Raw genomic sequence first — 9,975 nt, forward strand, 5'->3', positions numbered from 1 at the left:
TTCTAAAGAATTTTGGCAAGTCTTTACTAGTACGTATTTTTCTCTTCACTGCTCACAGTTTATCGACTACTGACTTTACCTTTCTGGCAAACATTAATTCTGCAGGTGAACTTCCTTCTGGTGTATTTGAGTTCGGAGTTACCCTGCATAACCTTAAGAATTGTTAGATCGGGACCTCATCCATGGCTTCCTTATTAGTTTTATTTAAAGCCCCTTAAAAGTGTCCACGAACCGTTCGGCCCTTCCATTCAATCTAGGGTAATACAGTGTTTTAATTTTATATTCTAAGGTGAACATCTTGCTGAATCTTTTAAACTCACAGGACACAAAATGTGTTCCGTTATCAGTGACAATTATATCCGGTACACCAAATCTTGTGAACAGCTCGTGTAAGAAGTTTATTACCGTATATGAGGTTGGTCGTTTACAACAGGCCATTTTATGTAGCTATCCACTACTATTAAGTAATAGTATCCATTTACCGGGCCTGCAAAATCGATATGCAATCGGGATCATGGTATTTTCACTTCTGGTGAAGGTTCACATCTTGTAGTAGGTAGTCTCGCTGTCAGCGCACATTCTTTGCAGCCTTTTACCAAGTTTTCGACCTCTTTGTCCATGCTTAGCCAGTATACGAAACTTCGCATCAGCGGTTTCATTCTAGAAATGCCTGGAAGTCCTACATGAAACTCTTTTAGCATTCTCTTTTGTAACGTCTGTGGTATGAGCACCCACTGGGCGTACATTACCACACCACCACATACAGAGTACACGTTCACATTTTGGCGATTCTTTGCATCAGACTTTTTCTGTTATTTCTTTTGTAGACCACAGTTTCTTTTGTCGCATTAATAAATTTGTCATTTCTCGCATTTCTTTTTATTTCTTCCAAAGTTACTAGTAGTTCACGCACGATGTTCCACATCACTTTTTGTTTCTACTCCCTCTCTTAGCACTGCTATTATGGGGTTCTCCAACGGTTCGTTATTTCTCGGAATTAGCCTAAACAGGCCATCAGCATGTCCAAACTTGTTGAAGGTGTATATTCCATACTATAATCGTAGTTTAATAGAATGGTACCCCTCCGCTGCAGTCTGTTTGCCGTATGTGTTGGGATTCCTTTCTTGGATCCGTATATCGTTATTGGAGGTCTATGGTTCATTTGCAACCCAAAACATCGGCCGTGTATGAACCTGCGAAATTTTTTCACACCAAATATAACAACCAACGCCTCTTTTTCAATTTGGCTATAGCGCTTTTCCGCCGGCAATAATGCCCTTGAAGTGTGAGCTATAACCTTTCTCCTTCCCTCGTTATTCTTGTGTAGAAGCACGGCTCCTACCCCATACTCGCTGGCATATGTAATTAGTATTATCTCTAACTTTGGGGCGCAATACGTAAGATACAATTCTGAAGTTAACATATCTTTTAACTCGTTAAATACTTTCTAGCATTTCTCTCCAAATCCATTTAGCATTTTAAAAAATAATTCATTAAGTGGTGCCCTTACCTTATGTATATTTGGTATATACACTTGGAAATAATTTACCAAGCCTTGTAGCATTGTCACGTTCGTCGGGGGCGGCATATTTCGTATTGCCGTCGCCCTTGATGGGTCCAGTCTGCGTCCACTTTCGTCGATTACTTGACCTAAGTATTTTATTTTTTCCTAAAAAGTTCGCATTTTTCTTCTGTCAGTTTTAGATCATATTCACTTATTCCCTCGAATACTTTCTTTATGTGTTCAACATGCTGCACCCGAGAGTCACTCCTTGGGTATGCAATGGCAAAGTTGCAATCACTTAACAGCGCATCCATTATTTGTTGGAATATGGCAGGTGTCACTTTTACTCCAAATGGCAATCGCTTGAACTTGTAAAATCCAAAGTGCGTGTTGATTATTAGTAGATGTATACAATCTTCCAGTAACTGAATTTGAGGGTACGCCTCTGAGAGGTATAACTTCAAAAAACTTTTCCCTCCTTTTAGTTTAGCAAAAACTTCTTCTGGGCTTGGAAGTGGGTTATTGTGTGTGAGTAAATAATCGTTTAACCTGGCTGAGAAGTCTGCGCACACTCATAGCTTATTTTTTTTTTTTACGTACACTGCTGGTGCTGCCGAGTCTGCATGATCAATCTTTTCAATTATATTCAGGCTTTCTAACTTTTCTAGTTCTTTATTGACCTGGTCTACCGCTGCAAACGGCACGTTCCATTTGGGCCTGAAAACAGGTGTTGAATTTTCTTTGATAGTAATTTTTGCTTTTCTTTTTGTGCAACAGCCTAAACCTTCCGAAAAACATTTTGGAAAGTTTTTTTCATTTTTTGTTTCAGTTTATCGACTTTGTTCGATCGTTTAGCTGCTCCGTTTACGCTATTGCACAGAACGCTTATCCCATAAATTAAATTTTTCCTTACATTCAGTGTCAAATAAATTCATGGATTTTTTCAACACTTAAACATTCACTTTTTGGGTTCGACCTTTGAACATTATATTACGAACACGTTCACCCGTGAAATATTATTTTCTTCCCGTAACACCGTACGCTATTTTGTTTGAACTCCATAATTTTGGTTTACCCATTTGTTCCCATGTTTTCTCGTTTATGACTGAGATATCACTTCCCGTGTCTAACTGCATTCTGACATTAATGTTTTCAATCCCCACATTCACAAATTTTCAGGTTTGTTGTAGTCACAACTTTTCCTACTGATAAACTATTTATTTTTTCTTGTTTATTCCATTTTCCTATCATTCTAGTTTTGCAGTGCGATTTTATGTCCTGTAAACCCGCAGCGAAAACGCTTCGCTTTTTTTTTTTATACGGACAATCTTTCTTGAGGTACATCCCATACATGGGTCTACATCCTGATTTTTTTTTCTGTAACACTTTATTTGTCTTCCGACTTTTTTGCACTGGTCTTATATGGAAACACTCTTTCTGTCGAATTTCTTCCGTGTCATGTCTTAATTTTGATATCCTGTCACACTCTTCCGACAGTTTCTGCAATGTCGAATCCTGGTTCATTTGCAGTTTTTATATAATTTTCGTCCAGATTTCTGCATCCCTTCTATCTGTCACTCCTTGTACAAAAATCAAACACTTGAAAGAATCTGGAGTAAGCATATCTAGCCTAAATCTCTCACATTTTTTGTTGACTCTGCCTGTGTAAGTAGAGAAGTCTTCGTCTTCGCTCTTTTCTATGTTTAAACATTTCCAACAAGAATTAAACACTAAGCTCTTTTCACTAAACATTTTTCCCAAAATGTCAACTGTGTCGGTGAAATTTATATCGGACGTTTTTTTGGGGTTAGGTGGGGGGGGGCACTATGAATTTACTATACTTCTCATGCTCTGCTGTCGCTAGTTTCTTAACACTAGACGCGTTTTAGTTTCGTCCGTCCAATTTGTTGAAATCTTCGAAAGTAAGCCTCGAAGGTTACTCCTTCTTTGGGGTCGTATTTAAATTTGTATATGGAATTTACTACATGATCAGGTGAAAATGTATTCTCCGGTTGTAACATTTGCCGCTGCAATCCTTGTTGGTATTCTCGTTGTTCCTTGAGGTGTTGTTGCTGTTTTTGCCAGCTAACAAGTCTTCCATATTTTACGATTTTCGTAAATTTGCATAACAAGATTTTTGTTTCTCTTTGTCATGGTATTTAATTCTCCACGTGAATTATTTTAAACTCTCTGTGTGAATGTTTTTTTTTCACTCCGCGTAAAGCTGTTTACCCTCGTCGCCACTGTTGTAAAGCGGTCTTTTGCCACTGCTGTATCTGTCTTTTGACGACAGTTGCCGCTCTGACAGATATTGTTATATTCCGAAGTCGTTGATAGAATGGTTCTATCTGGCACTGTACGACCCACAGTCGTAACAGTATTATTATCCTCAAAAGGATGGATCGATATAACGTCTACTCAATATCACAGTATGATTACTAAATCAGCACTGACACGTCTCTCAGAACAGTCTACACGTACTCTCGGCCTTCTGACCTTCTCCTGCCGACCGGCTACTGATGTATTTATAATGACTGACTACTACCATTTTTTTCCTGGAGGAATGTACGGTTTCACTATAGAACAGTATTATGTTGATGCATACAATGAGCTATGTGCGTAGGCACTCAGTAAACTCCCCCAGAAAATAAAAATATTCAAATACGATTGGTTTCTGGTTATATTGTAAAAGTCTTGGAGACTGAATAAAGAATTCTATAGATGAGATTGAGACATTTTATAAAGGTGACAGTGGTTTTGAATTTCATCACTCTGGTGAAAGTATTAGTCATATGTAATTTCACACTCTTCCTTTTAATCTGATGCTATATTTTATATTCATATCTTTCTCTTTATGCATCGACTGTAATACAATTTTTTTTTTATCTGCATCTGCTACTGTTTCAGTCTTGTAATATCTTTCTATAATCTATTTTCTAAAGTTAAATCATTTACATTCTTGCTATATTCCAGTATATTCAGCTTCATTTTCCTTGGATGTGATATGTTATATTCATGTTAATTCTTAGATTTAATAATTCTACCGCATCGTTATATATTAAATTGCTCAGTTACAACTTGTACTTTAAACACACACACATAAACGTTGGCATAATCATCAAACAATAAAACTGCCTTTGCATGGAAAATAACAAGGACAGTTCTAACAAATGTATTAATTCCTCCGCCATCTTCAACAAATGTGTTTACACAAGCATACACTCACATATAAGTATATGCGAATATATATATATATATATATATATATATATATATATATATATATATATATATATATATAGTGAGAATTTACAAAAAAAAAAACAGAAGACGAAGACGGGCGTGTAAACAACAAACAGATGTATTAGTTTAATGCTTGGGAAGTGAGAAAGTCTTTTACGTTTCGAGCCTACGCTCTTCAACAGAAAGGAACACAGAAATAAACAGGGAGAGAAAATAGAAATGGTTTAGTGGCTAGCGATCTATCATGGCGAATGCCGGACAGAGGGGTCACACAGAAGAACTAGGAAGAAGGGGAGATAATAAAGTAGTTGTGATCCCAAAACGAAGCTGCGCGTGCGTGTGTGCATGTGTAGGTGTGGATGATGGTGTAGGTGCTGGGAAGTGGTCAGTGCTAGTGTGTGCGGGGTGGTGTGGTATGGTGGTAGTGTGGCGTGGTGGTGTTGGGGTGTGGGGAGACGAGAATCGTGGAAGCAAGGGTGGGGTGTAAGGTGGGTGGAGTGTAAGGTGGGTGGGATGTGATGTATAGGGATGGTGGGTTGGAATGTGTAAGGGTGGGTAACTAGGGAGGGGGTGACGATGAAGGTAAAGGGTAGAAGGGAGAAGGTGAGTGAAAGTGAAAAGAGGAAGTAGATTTCAGAGAGGAGAGGAGGGTGGGTGGGAAGAATTAGGTGTGAGAGGAAAGAGGAGGAGAGTTAGATGAAGAGGGGAGGAGAGTTGAACCCATGTGGTGCAAAGGAGCGAAGAGAGAAGATTAATCCCAGCCAGGCCTTTTGTGATTCTCTTAAAGCCAGGAACTTTTCAGCATCCCCTCGTATATATGTATACATACACACATACATTACTGCATAGATGCGCACAAATATATACATAGTAAAATTCTATACAGATACATACCTGTATAAGCACATTCAGTTGCATCTCTTCCATACACAAAGTATGCATATATAGACTTATATATAGTTATATACACACATATATAGAATTATATACAGTTATATACACACTCGTGTTATATCATCATTATTAATATACCTACAATTATAGATATACAGGCGAAGGTGTAGCTGTGTAGTAAAAAGTTTGCTTCCCAACCACATTGTTCCAGGTTCAGTTCCACTGCGTGACACCTTGATCAAGTGTTTTCTACTAGAGTCTCGGGTCGACCAAAGCCTTGTGAGTAGAGATTTCAAGGTGTAAAATGGCAGAATCATGCTATTCTATAACGATGGCGTGATTCTAGAATTCTAATTTCGAAACCTCTATGTATTCTTATTTGCATCTCTCTTGGATATTATTCCCGTTTTATTATTATACATAATTCATTCAATTTACTCTTATAACCCAGTTTGACAGATTCAGTCTAATTGAAGTGTTTACTTTATAGCATTATAGACCGACTATATGTTTATATCCATAGGCTCTTATGTGAGCCTGGACACATATTTATATTTAAATATATATAGGCGTTATGTATGTATTTGTACGTATGTGTATGCCCATTCGTTTAGATGTCTGTGTGTACACACTCACACACATACCACACACACACACACACACACACACACACACACACATATGCCTTTGTTCTGGTGTGTATGTATGTGTGTATCTATATGTTTTTAAGTGTATAGATGTATATTCAAATTTGTGTATTATATAGGCGTTTACATTTGCATTTATATTTGTGTATCTTTATGAGCATGTACATCTATAATCTATACTCGTGCAAGTAAGTACATACACATTCATGGGTATAACAGGATAAAAGGACACAATCTTTACTCCCATTTTTCCTTAATGTTTTCTCCTCATTTTCGCATGTGATCTTTTGTTTTTGCTTTTACTAATTTTCTTAGCATTTTTTTCGTTGAATAGATGGCTATGTCATCTGAGTGTGAACCATTACCGAATCGTGCTCGGCATGCTATACACATCTGTCCGATTACTGCACTAGCCGAACATGAAACTTGAAGTGGCTCACGAATAACTACTGTATTAATTAAATAATATTGTCCTTGTATTCAGATCCTAACGACAAAGTGTATAAATATGAAGATAGTCTCACGTAGTCCGAGAAAGACATTTCTACAATCTCTTGCTCAACAACTTACACAAACGATGTGTTTATAGTGATCAAATGTATGCGCTGTGCATTTGCTCCCTCCCTCCATCAAGTCGATGTTGCCTGAACAGGTTCACGTCGTGCTACACGTCAGGTGTCGAAGTGATCGCAGAGCAACGTGAGATGAAGTGTTTTGCTTAAGAACACAACGCACCACCCGGTCTAGGAATTGAAATTAGGATCTCGCGACCGTGAGTGTAACACCCGAACCACTAAGATATGCGCCCTCGCACTGTACATACATACATACACACACACACACACACACACACACACACACACACACTATCTCTCTCTCTTCTAACACGCACGTACATATATGACATATACATAACAGTAATAGTACAGCAATCACATAATTATAGACATTAAAAGTTTTTTTCTATCGAATTTAAGAAATCATATCACAGTATTCAATAGCAGCTAATCACTTACATGCAAGCTACGATTGTGTTAGTAGGTGTAGGTTAGATATATAACTGTTGCTGTAGCAATTACCAAATAGCTGTGAACGTGTTACTGTCAATTCACTTTTTTTCTTTTTTTTTTCCCACATATCTGCTAGTATTCGCCCACATATCTGTGTTTGTGACATTTGTCTGCGTGTGTACCTCTCAAGTGATTCACGAGAAAACTCGAAATATTGAATTCTATTGAGTATACGATCAAGTTATTGTGAAAGCTTGAAAAGATAATCTTGCGTGCATTTCATGAAATGCAAGGCCATACATAATCAAAATAGGAGGTGAACCAGCTTTGCTCTTATTTTATTTTTGTTATTAGATTTACTAAGATAGCAACTAGTAATAACGATAATGATGCCATAGACAACTGTGAGAAAATTATGAGTGGGTGCTGAAAAGCTTCTGGCTTTGGATAAAAGAAAATACAGGAGGATCAGTTAATTATGATTTTATTCAACATATTTCCCTCTCAGATTCATACACTTGTTGCAGTGATCCTCCAGTTTTTCTAAGCCCTGTAAAAGAACTCAGAAGTTTGGGCCTCCAACTAGACCTTAGAACCAGGAACTTTTCTGCATCCCCTCGCATAGTTGAGGTTGTTCTAATAAACAACCCTTATTGTAAACCCTATGCGAATTGATTGAATAGACCACTTATTTGCAGATAGCTGATTCAACGACGAGGAGCCAACCATAGATCTAATGATACTCTATGCCACCTTTCAGCTGAAAACCATAGTGTCCAGTCCGATATGCTATGAAGAATCATAGAGTATGTAGTATAACGGTCTGAACATGTATTCCCTCCATCTGCCAGTGTATTACTGTGCGCCAGTAGATTTTGATGGTATCCACACAGGAGGTGGGAAAGATAAACTCTGTCAGTGCGTGGCAGATTTTGTATCCTTGCTCTCGTCATTGAACCGTTTAGCAGTAGAGATAATTTATGTAGCTGTAAGGGAAAGTACATAATTGCTGAGTATCTTGGTTTGTTGAAACAAGCACGAATTCTCTCTTTGAATAAGCAAGTTGCTATTCCTGTTTAGTCATAGGCCAGTCCTGACCAAGCAGACGTTTGCGTATGATCAATTAACTTACTAGCCGTGACCGTCCCATTTATTTCCTATGTGCAAAAACATAGGACCATACTAACCTATGTGTTTCTTTTTAGGATGGCTAAGGGCTATTTCTCGCCGGTCTAATGACTAGATAAATGCATCCAGTTTGGCTTGAAAAAACAGTGGTGCTAGGGTGGAGTGTTTTTGCGTTGTGCGTCAAGAGATTAGAAAGAATGGCCACCGAGTCTTTAATAATATCAACACTTCTGATATAACACTTGTACTTTGAAAGGAGAAGAATAAACGCTATATAGCTCGCAAGATAAGTAAACAAAACTTTTGCCGGAAGATGAGGTGTAAGAAGAGAAGAACAAATAAACAATTTATTCAAGTTTGTCATGGAAATTTATCATTTCTACAGGCTTTACTAGTTTACAGTTCAACAAGTGTATTTTAGAAAACGGTAAAGAGTAGTGCATCTATGGGGCATCATCAAGTGTTTAAACTAATAGATATAACAATTACAATAGCAATGTATTTCAATAATCTGATAAAAGCACTGTGTGAATTTATTACACGTGCATACTTGTACTTGTCCAGGTTCTCAGCTCTAGCAGTGTTGGAGCATATTATTTTATAACGCTTCTCATCTCATTAGTTCAAATCACTCATAATAGGTTATCGATTTTATTTTAGGTTTTGCGGTGTCAAATTTTGGTTTTAGCAAACCCAACGCTTTTATGTATTTCAGCTTTTAGATTTTGAAATAAAAAAATTTTTTTTGTGATTTTCATATCTAAATATTTATTATAGCCAAATATTTCTAACTTCTAAAGCCCTCTTTTTAATTGTTGCTATGTAATATATTTATTAAAGTGGTTTGCTATTAGTTCTTCATAAAGTAGATTGCTTTCTGGATACCGTTATCAACACAATGTTAAAAATAATTTTAAAGAACAAATGTGAAAAATTAAAACTGAGAAAACTTATTCTGTAATATATGGTGCTTTTGTCGATTAAAATGAAATAGAGTTAGTTTCATGGATGGAACATGGATGCAATAAACTCAATGCATTATAACCTTTAATTTCTGTACGGCTAGCCGCCTAAGTTCAAATATTATTTAAGTCCACCTCATTTACCTGTCAATGTCTGTAAAATAAGCACCAATTATAAGAGAATCAATTCAATCAAATGCTCATACCCTTACAAACAACGGGCTTGTAAGTTAGATAAAGCTGCCTTATTAAGAAGAAAGAATTGATAAATTTCCTTTTGAACTACTGATCACTAAATACATATTTGTTTTACATTTTGGTTTAAATTTCAGGGGAGGGGATAAGTCGATTACATCGACACCAGTGCTCGACTGGTAGTTATTTTATCAACCCCGAAAAGGATGAAAGGCAAAGTCGACCTCGGCGGAGTTTGAACTCAGAACGTGAAAACGGACGAAATCCCGCTAAGCATTTTACTCGGCGAGCCATCGATACTTCCAGCTCACCGCCTTGATCATTAAATACATATTACCGACCATTTTGCAAAAGCTAACTACAACAAAACCGAATGCTAACTTCTGGGTTAG

The 9,975-nt window shown here is 37.2% G+C and overlaps 1 long non-coding RNA gene across 2 annotated transcripts in view; it reads right to left on the reverse strand.

The window, feature by feature from the left end:
* The window catches only part of LOC149137584 (uncharacterized), a 28,822-nt gene extending 24,077 nt beyond the window's left edge, over positions 1–4,745 (reverse strand). For both annotated transcript variants that reach the window (XR_016241892.1, XR_016241890.1), the window contains exon 1: positions 1,511–4,745. This is a non-coding gene — a long non-coding RNA (uncharacterized LOC149137584). The remainder of the gene's footprint in view (positions 1–1,510) is intronic.
* Positions 4,746–9,975: the final 5,230 nt, after the last annotated feature.

This window comes from Octopus bimaculoides, chromosome 1, assembly GCF_046866305.1.
Source record: "Octopus bimaculoides isolate indiv1 chromosome 1, ASM4686630v1, whole genome shotgun sequence".
NCBI lineage: Eukaryota > Metazoa > Mollusca > Cephalopoda > Octopoda > Octopodidae > Octopus > Octopus bimaculoides.